General features: G+C 40.6%; 1 protein-coding gene across 8 annotated transcripts in view; it reads left to right on the plus strand.

The window, feature by feature from the left end:
* The first annotated feature begins 1,088 nt into the window (after window positions 1-1,088).
* The window catches only part of LOC142465194 (uncharacterized), a 79,462-nt gene continuing 64,385 nt past the window's right edge, over window positions 1,089-16,165 (plus strand). For 3 of the 8 annotated variants that reach the window (XR_012787820.1, XR_012787824.1, XR_012787826.1), the window contains exons 1-2: window positions 1,089-9,007; window positions 13,504-15,142. The gene's annotated coding sequence lies outside the window, so the exon portion shown is untranslated. Of the gene's footprint in view, window positions 9,008-9,238; window positions 15,143-16,165 lie in introns of those variants that run through there. The other 5 variants (XR_012787823.1, XR_012787825.1, XR_012787821.1 and 2 more) reach the window with 5 other exon arrangements.

Consider the following 16,165-nt stretch of genomic DNA (forward strand, 5'->3'; position numbering starts at 1 on the left):
AAGACCGCATCTCCGCAACATATGGTTGCAGGAAGCCATCTATATACTCTGATAGTCGCGACGTGAGCGAGCCTATCCCAGAGATGATGGGTCTCCCTGGTGGTGCTTCCATGTTTTTATGTATTTTAGGTAGAAAGTAGAATATCGGCATAACTGGGAACTTGACATTAAGATAGTCATATTCTTTCTCATTTAGAACTCCTGTCGTCCTGCCTTTATCTAGCAGAGTGAGGAATTCTGTACAGAATTCTTTATGCGGATTCGTCTTTAGACGTGCATAGGTGACGTCGTCAGTATCCTCTCTGCTTCTCCTTTATAGTAAACAGTGTCCATAATGACTACCCCTCCCCCCTTGTCTGCTTGTTAGGGAAGCTCAAACGTAGTGAAATCCTTAAAACGAATCCACCAAAGCCCAAAGAGGAGTTCAGCATAGCTTTTTTAACACAGTACAGCCAAGATGCAGGAAGCATACAACAAATTCTGAATAAACACTGGCATCTCCTACAAGGAGACCCCACTCTGAAGGATTATCTTCCAGGGAAGCCGAAAGTCATCTATAAGAGGGCTGACAATATCAAAAGAAGGTTAGCACCAAGCCTTTTTAGGCCAGAAAATAGTGTAACAGGCCATGATCCCAACTGGCTACAAAAAGTAAAAGGTTTCCATAGATGTAATTCTTGCAAAGCATGCAAACAGGGAACCAAAGAAAAAATTCAGTTCATCTCTAAAATAACAGGAGAACAGTTTAAAATCACCAGTTTTATCAACTGTAAATCAGAATTCGTAGTTTACCTTTTAAATTGCCCCTGTGGACTCCAGTATGTAAGACGTACCAGTAGACCACTACGGGTACGCATTCTGGAACACCTAGGGAACATTAGACGCAAATTAATGACACATAGCGTCTCAAAGCATTTTGCACTGCATCACCAAGGAGACCCATCAGGCCTTGAATTTAGGGGCATCGAAGTAGTCCCCCCTCATTGGAGGGGAGGGGACAGACTGACATCTCTATCGCGAAAAGAAACTTTTTGGATATATAAACTGAAAAGCCTGGCACCCGCAGGCCTTAACCTAGATATAGACATTGCAGCCTTTCTTTGAACACACATTGATCTGTTTCCATTTCCCCCTTTTTAAAAGTCATTTTTAAGAGTCATTTAAAAAAAAATCATTCCAGAAGCATGTCCAAACACACACTGATTCCTCTCCCATCCCATTTCGTATAGGGGAGTGCGTATCGTATATGAATTCACCTTGAACCTGCCCTCGAGGACCAAAAGTGATGCACATCATCGGGACAACTAATGAACTCACTCTGTATGAAACTGCAAGCAGATTTGAAGTTAGAAACTAGCAACGAATAACCTTGAACATCTTTTAAGTTTCACAGACTTACTATTAGAAATGACAATGTCAATGCAATTTCCACACACAGCCACAACGTGGCACCATGTTTTAAACCATGATAAAGTTTTTATCAAAGTTTTTATCAGACTGCAAATCATCTAAGTGTGAAGTGAAACACGGAGTTACTCCAGCTATCTGAATGAGCACTCCAATATTTGTTTTTTGATCTACTATTTCCTAAGAGCTATGCGATCCATTAAATGATGTCTAGTTAGCTGAACGAGCACTCCAGGGTTCTCCATCCTAAGGATTGAGCCACATTAGGTTTTAACTGTGTATGTATACTTATTCTTGCTCTTCCAAGGAAGGAAAGGTTTTTAGATGTTCCCTGAATCATTTCAAATGTGCCTGCCAAATCATTAGGTTCTAAACCCTTTCTCCCTATTTTTAAAATACCTTTCTAATATACCACTCTTTATAACCATTCTAAATGTGTTTTGTACAAATGTAGGGCATACAGTACTGCCCACAGTAAGAAATATGATTTTGCAATGTCAAGGTAGAATGTAATTTTCACGTTTGGCCACATGGTGGCACCATTGTATCACGAATGGCAAGATTCTAACTAATAGCAAAAAAAGTTTAAAAGAAGTGACTCACGGAGGATTTTAATGGTTCCTAACATTGTGATTATTTTGAAAATACTGTTCCCACCAGATAGTCGCGCAATTGAAAGAAAAACTAAGCCTGTTTGAACACCCATTTTTAATTAGTGCTGGGTAAAGATTATTTTCATTATGCAATTTCTACTATGAAATTTTTATTATGCAATCTCTTCTTACAAAGTTGAAATCCACCATCCGGTTACCATAAATACTAAGGGCTAATAACGGCAACACTTATAAAGACATAAAATAGTCATTTTTACTCCGTTTGAATTTTAATCAGAAACAGGTGATCAACCAATTAACTAAAGGGGGATACCTATATATACAGCACACAATGAGCATCCGGCAGGAACCCGACGAAGCTTATTGCGAAACATGTTGTTCCCTGCCGGAGCTCATTGAGAGAGGGACCCAGCACACTACAGGACATCCGGTGCAGATCCCCTCTTCCGGTTCCGCTGCCGGACGCGCCAGTGGGAACAAGAACGGAGGAGGAGACCGTACAGGAGTGTACCGAGCGGCTGAGGCTGGGCCATTTTATCTGACATCAAGTGTGAGTGTAGTCCTTGTGTTTGCTTTATTTCATTTCATTGTCTCTTATTTTATTGTATTTCATTGTGTTATGGTTCACCACATGTTTGCATTTCATATGCTTATGTCTCCACTGTATACCCATTAAAGACCTTTTTTATTGTTGTTAACCCTTGTTGGCATACACTCCTTTTGGTCATCTGGGAAACGGGGAGAGGAGACACTCACACACTACACCCATCGGGGGATAATTCTGCTGAGACAACCCAGACACCATCCATACAGGACATCACCCTCTGAGGACAAGGACTCACATCAGGCCGTGTGAGTTTTATGTATATTGAGACTCCAGCATATGAGTCTGTAATCAATCCACTACAGTCAGCGTTGAGGGAGAGACACCACACAAGCCCGTGTGAGTCACTGAATCCATAATTTTATGTATTCTTTGATTAGTTAAAGTGGAAAACCAATTATCAACACCTCCAGCATTATCCTCCTCCTTGCTTCCACACCCTGCCCTTACCCCCTCCCCCTTTCCCCACCCACCCCCACCCCCCCCTCTTCCCCCATCCCCCACATGTGTATCTAATACACTGAGATTTTAATTCTTTTTTATTTCATTCGGTTCCATCGACATTGGGAGGCCCATGAGGTTTGCGCTGACTATCTTCACACTACAACTGCCACGCTAAGAAGGAGACGGGATTCCCTTCTCCGAAGTCAAGCAGCAACCAGGAAATCATCAAAAAAGGGCCAGTATATATTTTTATATACTCTTTTACACTTCGTACACAATCACATATCTATATTCCAATTTATTTGAATAGCTTAGACGTTGCAGCACTTTCTCCGCCACAAATCCTAGGGAGCGCCCCAGTTCAAACAACCTCCAGGCTTTTCTAATCCCATCCTGGTGGCAGCACCCCACACAGACAATCTCAATATGGAAGAAGCAGCCATAGAGATAGAAGATTCGGTCGAAATCAAGGAGAGTGTGTTCACAAAAAGAATTTTCAGAAGTAATAACATAGAAAACAAAATGAGGGAAATTGAGTCAGCGGAGATGGGAGATATAGAAACAATAAACAACGAATTCGACAAACTTGAGAATTTACTCAAGAAAGAGACCAAGAAGGTCTGGGACAAAGTCTACCTAGAAAAATACTTAGCCATTAAACGTATCCCTAGGGGTTTACGGTTTGATAAAAAATCATCTTTCAATTTAGCAGACATAGAATATAATGTCCAATGGGAGGAAGCGATGGATGCTTGTTCATTCAGCTTAATGAAACTTATCGTCAAACACCATACAAAGACCCTATTAGAAATTGATCAAGAAGTAACATTAATTCAGAGAAGACTAGAAATCTCCACAGATAATCCCACTTTCCTAACTAGGGACAAAAAACTAGCGGATGAAATAGACGCCATAGAAAAAAACCTAATAGAGTCTAAGAATAAAAAATTTAGACGAGATGAAGAAGACTATGTAGTGGGGTCCAACCCCAGGTGGCAAAAGGTCACATTGGTCCCACCTAGCACACCAAGGGATAGGAAAATGTTTGAATATAGGAGTAGGGAAGGTAGCACCAAACACCAAAATTCAAGACCTAACATATCAAGCTATCCAACAAATCCAGATAGATATAAGAACTATCCAAAATATGAAAACAACAAAAGTGTTGCATTTAATACTGAGGCTAGACAAAATCCAACTAGACGCCAGGAAGCGGACACCCTAGTAACACCCAGAGAAAATAAGACCCACACAATCAAAGACGCAGCAAGTCACAAAAGGGATGAGACCAAGAAAAATGATAGAGACAGAGAGGATCAGGGAGAGAGCCACAATTACTATTCTAAAGCAAAGGAGTATCAGGAAAGGTATCATACAACTAAGCCAGCCACATACAATTACAGAGCAAGATCACCACTTGAACGTCGTGACAACAGGTATGAAAGAGAACGGAGCAGGGATAGGGACCCTAGATCACCCTACAAACATTATGGGTCCAATCGAGAATATAGAGAGAGACGCTATGAGAGAGAAGAGAGCCAAAGGAGACACTACCGGTCACCCCACAAACACCAGAGGGAACAAAGCCAAAGAAGGGAACGCAGATCCCCCTATAGGGAACAGAGGGCAACACACAGGGAACGACAGGACAAGGAGCAGGGCTATGGGAGAGAGCAAAGATCACCCCGACCACACGCAGGGCATTTTTTAGAACAGGCCCATACAACAAAACCTCCACCCTTAGCCACTCAGAATCGCTTCCTAGTGTTAGAAGACCAGAAGGAAATAGAAACACCAAATACAAAACTCAGAAAAAGACCACACGAGGAAAGCGGGGAGGACGAAGGACACAGAAAAAGAGCAGCGATCTAAATAACATATTCAACCTGAGTAAAAAAGAACTTAATATAGATGAATATAACCTAATAAAAAAGGGGTTAAATTTCGCTCCAGTCGCAAAGGCGAATAGCTTCAATCTGTATATAGACGCACACAAGTATATTAGACAGCTTACACTCAAGAAATTCTTCATCTCAAAAGATGCACAAACCAGGGAGATAGTGAGCAGTAATGCTAATTTGAACATAGAGAGTGATGAGTTCAAACATTCCAACCTCAAAAATAAGTCTAAATTCTATCCTAGTTGGGCGAAAGGCCATAATCTTGAAGTATTCGATCAGAAAATACAGGAGGATTTTGACAGACTGACCTCGAATACGACTAAGCTAACAAAAAATAATCTAACACTTAAAGAAAAAATCGCTCTACAAAACTTAGAAAAAGATAAGGGAATCACATTCAAACAAGCAGACAAGGGGGAGGGGTAGTCATTATGGACACTGTTTACTATAAAGGAGAAGCAGAGAGGATACTGTCTGACGACGTCACCTATGCACGTCTAAAGACGAATCCGCATAAAGAATTCTGTACAGAATTCCTCACTCTGCTAGATAAAGGCAGGACGACAGGAGTTCTAAATAAGAAAGAATATGACTATCTTAATGTCAAGTTCCCAGTTATGCCGATATTCTACTTTCTACCTAAAATACATAAAAACATGGAAGCACCACCAGGGAGACCCATCATCTCTGGGATAGGCTCGCTCACGTCGCGACTATCAGAGTATATAGATGGCTTCCTGCAACCATATGTTGCGGAGATGCGGTCTTACCTTAGAGATACCACGCAAATTCTTAATATATTGGAACAGATAGTCTGGCAAGAAGACTATAAAATGTGCACTTGTGACGTAACTTCATTATACACATCCATAAAGCATGATGATGGAATCGAAGCCATCAATAGGACAATAACAAGCGATAAAACGGTTAAAATAGAACAGCAACGCTTTATTTTAGAAAGTATCAATTTTATTCTTAAACACAACCTTTTTAATTTCGATGGAACCTACTTTTTACAAAAATGTGGTACAGCGATGGGTACGAAATTCGCACCAAGTTATGCCAACTTGTTAATGGACAATTGGGAGACCGACACCATCTGGTCGGACCATGATTATGGTGCGGATCTCGTCCTGTGGCGAAGATACATCGATGATGTGTTCTTCATCTGGAAAGGCAGTAGCGAAAACTTGAATCACTTCTTAAATTACATTAACAATAATGAGAGAAATTTGGCTTTCACGTCGTGTATAGGAATTAACTCAGTAGACTTCTTAGATCTAACAATCTATATAGAAGACAATACACTTAAGACCAAAACTTTCTTCAAAACAGTAGACTGTAACAATTACTTACTCAACACCAGTTGCCACCACAAAAATTGGTTAAAGAACATACCCCCAGGACAGTTTCGCAGAATTAGGAGAAACTGTAGCGATGATAATGTCTATAGGGAGCAATCCAATATACTTAAAAACCGCTTCATTGCTAAAAACTATGATAACGACAAAATGGATATAGCAATAAGAGATGTAGGGAAGCTCAAACGTAGTGAAATCCTTAAAACGAATCCACCAAAGCCCAAAGAGGAGTTCAGCATAGCTTTTTTAACACAGTACAGCCAAGATGCAGGAAGCATACAACAAATTCTGAATAAACACTGGCATCTCCTACAAGGAGACCCCACTCTGAAGGATTATCTTCCAGGGAAGCCGAAAGTCATCTATAAGAGGGCTGACAATATCAAAAGAAGGTTAGCACCAAGCCTTTTTAGGCCAGAAAATAGTGTAACAGGCCATGATCCCAACTGGCTACAAAAAGTTAAAGGTTTCCATAGATGTAATTCTTGCAAAGCATGCAAACAGGGAACTAAAGAAAAAATTCAGTTCATCTCTAAAATAACAGGAGAACAGTTTAAAATCACCAGTTTTATCAACTGTAAATCAGAATTCGTAGTTTACCTTTTAAATTGCCCCTGTGGACTCCAGTATGTAGGACGTACCAGTAGACCACTACGGGTACGCATTCTGGAACACCTAGGGAACATTAGACGCAAATTAATGACACATAGCGTCTCAAAGCATTTTGCACTGCATCACCAAGGAGACCCATCAGGCCTTGAATTTAGGGGCATCGAAGTAGTCCCCCCTCATTGAAGGGGAGGGGACAGACTGACATCTCTATCGCGAAAAGAAACTTTTTGGATATATAAACTGAAAAGCCTGGCACCCGCAGGCCTTAACGTAGATATAGACATTGCAGCCTTTCTTTGAACACACATTGATCTGTTTCCATTTCCCCCTTTTTAAAAGTCATTTTTAAGAGTCATTTTAAAAAAAATCATTCCAGAAGCATGTCCAAACACACACTGATTCCTCTCCCATCCCATTTCGTATAGGGGAGTGCGTATCGTATATGAATTCACCTTGAACCTGCCCTCGAGGACCAAAAGTGATGCACATCATCGGGACAACTAATGAACTCACTCTGTATGAAACTGCAAGCAGATTTGAAGTTAGAAACTAGCAACGAATAACCTTGAACATCTTTTAAGTTTCACAGACTTACTATTAGAAATGACAATGTCAATGCAATTTCCACACACAGCCACAACGTGGCACCATGTTTTAAACCATGATAAAGTTTTTATCAAAGTTTTTATCAGACTGCAAATCATCTAAGTGTGAAGTGAAACACGGAGTTACTCCAGCTATCTGAATGAGCACTCCAATATTTGTTTTTTGATCTACTATTTCCTAAGAGCTATGCGATCCATTAAATGATGTCTAGTTAGCTGAACGAGCACTCCAGGGTTCTCCATCCTAAGGATTGAGCCACATTAGGTTTTAACTGTGTATGTATACTTATTCTTGCTCTTCCAAGGAAGGAAAGGTTTTTAGATGTTCCCTGAATCATTTCAAATGTGCCTGCCAAATCATTAGGTTCTAAACCCTTTCTCCCTATTTTTAAAATACCTTTCTAATATACCACTCTTTATAACCATTCTAAATGTGTTTTGTACAAATGTAGGGCATACTGCCCACAGTAAGAAATATGATTTTGCAATGTCAAGGTAGAATGTAATTTTCACGTTTGGCCACATGGTGGCACCATTGTATCACGAATGGCAAGATTCTAACTAATAGCAAAAAAAGTTTAAAAGAAGTGACTCACGGAGGATTTTAATGGTTCCTAACATTGTGATTATTTTGAAAATACTGTTCCCACCAGATAGTCGCGCAATTGAAAGAAAAACTAAGCCTGTTTGAACACCCATTTTTAATTAGTGCTGGGTAAAGATTATTTTCATTATGCAATTTCTACTATGCAATTTTTATTATGCAATCTCTTCTTACAAAGTTGAAATCCACCATCCGGTTACCATAAATACTAAGGGCTAATAACGGCAACACTTATAAAGACATAAAATAGTCATTTTTACTCCGTTTGAATTTTAATCAGAAACAGGTGATCAACCAATTAACTAAAGGGGGATACCTATATATACAGCACACAATGAGCATCCGGCAGGAACCCGACGAAGCTTATTGCGAAACATGTTGTTCCCTGCCGGAGCTCATTGAGAGAGGGACCCAGCACACTACAGGACATCCGGTGCAGATCCCCTCTTCCGGTTCCGCTGCCGGACGCGCCAGTGGGAACAAGAACGGAGGAGGAGACCGTACAGGAGTGTACCGAGCGGCTGAGGCTGGGCCATTTTATCTGACATCAAGTGTGAGTGTAGTCCTTGTGTTTGCTTTATTTCATTTCATTGTCTCTTATTTTATTGTATTTCATTGTGTTATGGTTCACCACATGTTTGCATTTCATATGCTTATGTCTCCACTGTATACCCATTAAAGACCTTTTTTATTGTTGTTAACCCTTGTTGGCATACACTCCTTTTGGTCATCTGGGAAACGGGGAGAGGAGACACTCACACACTACACCCATCGGGGGATAATTCTGCTGAGACAACCCAGACACCATCCATACAGGACATCACCCTCTGAGGACAAGGACTCACATCAGGCCGTGTGAGTTTTATGTATATTGAGACTCCAGCATATGAGTCTGTAATCAATCCACTACAGTCAGCGTTGAGGGAGAGACACCACACAAGCCCGTGTGAGTCACTGAATCCATAATTTTATGTATTCTTTGATTAGTTAAAGTGGAAAACCAATTATCAACACCTCCAGCATTATCCTCCTCCTTGCTTCCACACCCTGCCCTTACCCCCTCCCCCTTTCCCCACCCACCCCCCACCCCCCCCTCTTCCCCCATCCCCCACATGTGTATCTAATACACTGAGATTTTAATTCTTTTTTATTTCATTCGGTTCCATCGACATTGGGAGGCCCATGAGGTTTGCGCTGACTATCTTCACACTACAACTGCCACGCTAAGAAGGAGACGGGATTCCCTTCTCCGAAGTCAAGCAGCAACCAGGAAATCATCAAAAAAGGGCCAGTATATATTTTTATATACTCTTTTACACTTCGTACACAATCACATATCTATATTCCAATTTATTTGAATAGCTTAGACGTTGCAGCACTTTCTCCGCCACAAATCCTAGGGAGCGCCCCAGTTCAAACAACCTCCAGGCTTTTCTAATCCCATCCTGGTGGCAGCACCCCACACAGACAATCTCAATATGGAAGAAGCAGCCATAGAGATAGAAGATTCGGTCGAAATCAAGGAGAGTGTGTTCACAAAAAGAATTTTCAGAAGTAATAACATAGAAAACAAAATGAGGGAAATTGAGTCAGCGGAGATGGGAGATATAGAAACAATAAACAACGAATTCGACAAACTTGAGAATTTACTCAAGAAAGAGACCAAGAAGGTCTGGGACAAAGTCTACCTAGAAAAATACTTAGCCATTAAACGTATCCCTAGGGGTTTACGGTTTGATAAAAAATCATCTTTCAATTTAGCAGACATAGAATATAATGTCCAATGGGAGGAAGCGATGGATGCTTGTTCATTCAGCTTAATGAAACTTATTGTCAAACACCATACAAAGACCCTATTAGAAATTGATCAAGAAGTAACATTAATTCAGAGAAGACTAGAAATCTCCACAGATAATCCCACTTTCCTAACTAGGGACAAAAAACTAGCGGATGAAATAGACGCCATAGAAAAAAACCTAATAGAGTCTAAGAATAAAAAATTTAGACGAGATGAAGAAGACTATGTAGTGGGGTCCAACCCCAGGTGGCAAAAGGTCACATTGGTCCCACCTAGCACACCAAGGGATAGGAAAATGTTTGAATATAGGAGTAGGGAAGGTAGCACCAAACACCAAAATTCAAGACCTAACATATCAAGCTATCCAACAAATCCAGATAGATATAAGAACTATCCAAAATATGAAAACAACAAAAGTGTTGCATTTAATACTGAGGCTAGACAAAATCCAACTAGACGCCAGGAAGCGGACACCCTAGTAACACCCAGAGAAAATAAGACCCACACAATCAAAGACGCAGCAAGTCACAAAAGGGATGAGACCAAGAAAAATGATAGAGACAGAGAGGATCAGGGAGAGAGCCACAATGACTATTCTAAAGCAAAGGAGTATCAGGAAAGGTATCATACAACTAAGCCAGCCACATACAATTACAGAGCAAGATCACCACTTGAACGTCGTGACAACAGGTATGAAAGAGAACGGAGCAGGGATAGGGACCCTAGATCACCCTACAAACATTATGGGTCCAATCGAGAATATAGAGAGAGACGCTATGAGAGAGAAGAGAGCCAAAGGAGACACTACCGGTCACCCCACAAACACCAGAGGGAACAAAGCCAAAGAAGGGAACGCAGATCCCCCTATAGGGAACAGAGGGCAACACACAGGGAACGACAGGACAAGGAGCAGGGCTATGGGAGAGAGCAAAGATCACCCCGACCACACGCAGGGCATTTTTTAGAACAGGCCCATACAACAAAACCTCCACCCTTAGCCACTCAGAATCGCTTCCTAGTGTTAGAAGACCAGAAGGAAATAGAAACACCAAATACAAAACTCAGAAAAAGACCACACGAGGAAAGCGGGGAGGACGAAGGACACAGAAAAAGAGCAGCGATCTAAATAACATATTCAACCTGAGTAAAAAAGAACTTAATATAGATGAATATAACCTAATAAAAAAGGGGTTAAATTTCGCTCCAGTCGCAAAGGCGAATAGCTTCAATCTGTATATAGACGCACACAAGTATATTAGACAGCTTACACTCAAGAAATTCTTCATCTCAAAAGATGCACAAACCAGGGAGATAGTGAGCAGTAATGCTAATTTGAACATAGAGAGTGATGAGTTCAAACATTCCAACCTCAAAAATAAGTCTAAATTCTATCCTAGTTGGGCGAAAGGCCATAATCTTGAAGTATTCGATCAGAAAATACAGGAGGATTTTGACAGACTGACCTCGAATACGACTAAGCTAACAAAAAATAATCTAACACTTAAAGAAAAAATCGCTCTACAAAACTTAGAAAAAGATAAGGGAATCACATTCAAACAAGCAGACAAGGGGGAGGGGTAGTCATTATGGACACTGTTTACTATAAAGGAGAAGCAGAGAGGATACTGTCTGACGACGTCACCTATGCACGTCTAAAGACGAATCCGCATAAAGAATTCTGTACAGAATTCCTCACTCTGCTAGATAAAGGCAGGACGACAGGAGTTCTAAATAAGAAAGAATATGACTATCTTAATGTCAAGTTCCCAGTTATGCCGATATTCTACTTTCTACCTAAAATACATAAAAACATGGAAGCACCACCAGGGAGACCCATCATCTCTGGGATAGGCTCGCTCACGTCGCGACTATCAGAGTATATAGATGGCTTCCTGCAACCATATGTTGCGGAGATGCGGTCTTACCTTAGAGATACCACGCAAATTCTTAATATATTGGAACAGATAGTCTGGCAAGAAGACTATAAAATGTGCACTTGTGACGTAACTTCATTATACACATCCATAAAGCATGATGATGGAATCGAAGCCATCAATAGGACAATAACAAGCGATAAAACGGTTAAAATAGAACAGCAACGCTTTATTTTAGAAAGTATCAATTTTATTCTTAAACACAACCTTTTTAATTTCGATGGAACCTACTTTTTACAAAAATGTGGTACAGCGATGGGTACGAAATTCGCACCAAGTTATGCCAACTTGTTAATGGACAATTGGGAGACCGACACCATCTGGTCGGACCATGATTATGGTGCGGATCTCGTCCTGTGGCGAAGATACATCGATGATGTGTTCTTCATCTGGAAAGGCAGTAGCGAAAACTTGAATCACTTCTTAAATTACATTAACAATAATGAGAGAAATTTGGCTTTCACGTCGTGTATAGGAATTAACTCAGTAGACTTCTTAGATCTAACAATCTATATAGAAGACAATACACTTAAGACCAAAACTTTCTTCAAAACAGTAGACTGTAACAATTACTTACTCAACACCAGTTGCCACCACAAAAATTGGTTAAAGAACATACCCCCAGGACAGTTTCGCAGAATTAGGAGAAACTGTAGCGATGATAATGTCTATAGGGAGCAATCCAATATACTTAAAAACCGCTTCATTGCTAAAAACTATGATAACGACAAAATGGATATAGCAATAAGAGATGTAGGGAAGCTCAAACGTAGTGAAATCCTTAAAACGAATCCACCAAAGCCCAAAGAGGAGTTCAGCATAGCTTTTTTAACACAGTACAGCCAAGATGCAGGAAGCATACAACAAATTCTGAATAAACACTGGCATCTCCTACAAGGAGACCCCACTCTGAAGGATTATCTTCCAGGGAAGCCGAAAGTCATCTATAAGAGGGCTGACAATATCAAAAGAAGGTTAGCACCAAGCCTTTTTAGGCCAGAAAATAGTGTAACAGGCCATGATCCCAACTGGCTACAAAAAGTTAAAGGTTTCCATAGATGTAATTCTTGCAAAGCATGCAAACAGGGAACTAAAGAAAAAATTCAGTTCATCTCTAAAATAACAGGAGAACAGTTTAAAATCACCAGTTTTATCAACTGTAAATCAGAATTCGTAGTTTACCTTTTAAATTGCCCCTGTGGACTCCAGTATGTAGGACGTACCAGTAGACCACTACGGGTACGCATTCTGGAACACCTAGGGAACATTAGACGCAAATTAATGACACATAGCGTCTCAAAGCATTTTGCACTGCATCACCAAGGAGACCCATCAGGCCTTGAATTTAGGGGCATCGAAGTAGTCCCCCCTCATTGAAGGGGAGGGGACAGACTGACATCTCTATCGCGAAAAGAAACTTTTTGGATATATAAACTGAAAAGCCTGGCACCCGCAGGCCTTAACGTAGATATAGACATTGCAGCCTTTCTTTGAACACACATTGATCTGTTTCCATTTCCCCCTTTTTAAAAGTCATTTTTAAGAGTCATTTAAAAAAAAATCATTCCAGAAGCATGTCCAAACACACACTGATTCCTCTCCCATCCCATTTCGTATAGGGGAGTGCGTATCGTATATGAATTCACCTTGAACCTGCCCTCGAGGACCAAAAGTGATGCACATCATCGGGACAACTAATGAACTCACTCTGTATGAAACTGCAAGCAGATTTGAAGTTAGAAACTAGCAACGAATAACCTTGAACATCTTTTAAGTTTCACAGACTTACTATTAGAAATGACAATGTCAATGCAATTTCCACACACAGCCACAACGTGGCACCATGTTTTAAACCATGATAAAGTTTTTATCAAAGTTTTTATCAGACTGCAAATCATCTAAGTGTGAAGTGAAACACGGAGTTACTCCAGCTATCTGAATGAGCACTCCAATATTTGGTTTTTGATCTACTATTTCCTAAGAGCTATGCGATCCATTAAATGATGTCTAGTTAGCTGAACGAGCACTCCGGGGTTCTCCATCCTAAGGATTGAGCCACATTAGGTTTTAACTGTGTATGTATACTTATTCTTGCTCTTCCAAGGAAGGAAAGGTTTTTAGATGTTCCCTGAATCATTTCAAATGTGCCTGTCAAATCATTAGGTTCTAAACCCTTTCTCCCTATTTTTAAAATACCTTTCTAATACACCACTCTTTATAACCATTCTAAATGTGTTTTGTACAAATGTAGGGCATACTGCCCACAGTAAGAAATATGATTTTGCAATGTCAAGGTAGAATGTAATTTTCACGTTTGGCCACATGGTGGCACTATTGTATCACGAATGGCAAGATTCTAACTAATAGCAAAAAAAGTTTAAAAGAAGTGACTCACGGAGGATTTTAATGGTTCCTAACATTGTGATTATTTTGAAAATACTGTTCCCACCAGATAGTCGCGCAATTGAAAGAAAAACTAAGCCTGTTTGAACACCCATTTTTAATTAGTGCAGGGTAAAGATTATTTTCATTATGCAATTTCTACTATGCAATTTTTATTATGCAATCTCTTCTTACAAAGTTGAAATCCACCATCCGGTTACCATAAATACTAAGGGCTAATAACGGCAACACTTATAAAGACATAAAATAGTCATTTTTACTCCGTTTGAATTTTAATCAGAAACAGGTGATCAACCAATTAACTAAAGGGGGATACCTATATATACAGCACACAATGAGCATCCGGCAGGAACCCGACGAAGCTTATTGCGAAACATGTTGTTCCCTGCCGGAGCTCATTGAGAGAGGGACCCAGCACACTACAGGACATCCGGTGCAGATCCCCTCTTCCGGTTCCGCTGCCGGACGCGCCAGTGGGAGCAAGAACGGAGGAGGAGACCGTGCAGGAGTGTACCGAGCGGCTGAGGCTGGGCCATTTTATCTGACATCAAGTGTGAGTGTAGTCCTTGTGTTTGCTTTATTTCATTTCATTGTGTCTTATTTTATTGTATTTCATTGTGTTATGGTTCACCACATGTTTGCATTTCATATGCTTATGTCTCCACTGTATACCCATTAAAGACCTTTTTTATTGTTGTTAACCCTTGTTGGCATACACTCCTTTTGGTCATCTGGGAAACGGGGAGAGGAGACACTCACACACTACACCCATCGGGGGATAATTCTGCTGAGACAACCCAGACACCATCCATACAGGACATCACCCTCTGAGGACAAGGACTCACATCAGGCCGTGTGAGTTTTATGTATATTGAGACTCCAGCATATGAGTCTGTAATAAATCCACTACAGTCAGCGTTGAGGGAGAGACACCACACAAGCCCGTGTGAGTCACTGAATCCATAATTTTATGTATTCTTTGATTAGTTAAAGTGGAAAACCAATTATCAACCCCTCCAGCATTATCCTCCTCCTTCCTTCCACACCCTACCCTTACCCCCCTCCCCCTTTCCCCACCCACCCCCCCACCCTCTTCCCCCATCCCCCACATGTGTATCTAATACACTGAGATTTTAATTCTTTTTTATTTCATTCGGTTCCATCGACATCAGCTATGGTAATGAAGCAGCATTTCTGTATTTTTAATAAAATTTTCTGGCCCAGGGAACCCGCTAAATAGCCGTTAAGTTAAAGAACGATTCTTTATTGATGTGTGTGTTTTATTTATACTGTACATGCGCAGAGAGAGCAGCGGTTCTCTCTCTGCTGCAAAAACATCTCGCCCCCGCCGGCCTATAGTATCATTGATGTGCATATACAGTACTGTATGTGTATGTTAGGGGTTATAGGGGTTGTTGTTATACAGTATATATATATATATATACATATACATATAAATACTGCATTACAATTCATGAATTTATGCCATCTGGCAGACACGCGAAGCATTGCAGCCTAGTAAATCCTGAACAATTATCAATTAACACATCAACCGCGCGTCAGCCGTGTAATGCGCCTGGCTGGGAAGGCAAAAGGAGCCCGGCATGCTCCGGGTGAACAGAGTCGCATTCCAGGAACATGCCAGGTGCATGCCAGTGATTAGTAAGAATAAAAGCTGCCGCAGCAGTACATTTAAAGAAACCCTTTGGTTTGTCTCCTAGCCAGGTTTTCTTAGGTTCGGATTGGTAGTGACTACGTACAAGTCGATTTTTTACATTTCTGCTGCGTCTGCAACACATACTTGGTGTTTTTGGAAGTATTTTCTTAAGGTCAATATCCTCCAGAAGAATATGCCAAAACTGGTTTAGAATACGTCTA

The sequence above is a fragment of the Ascaphus truei genome, chromosome 13, assembly GCF_040206685.1.
Source record: "Ascaphus truei isolate aAscTru1 chromosome 13, aAscTru1.hap1, whole genome shotgun sequence".
Taxonomy (NCBI): domain Eukaryota; kingdom Metazoa; phylum Chordata; class Amphibia; order Anura; family Ascaphidae; genus Ascaphus; species Ascaphus truei.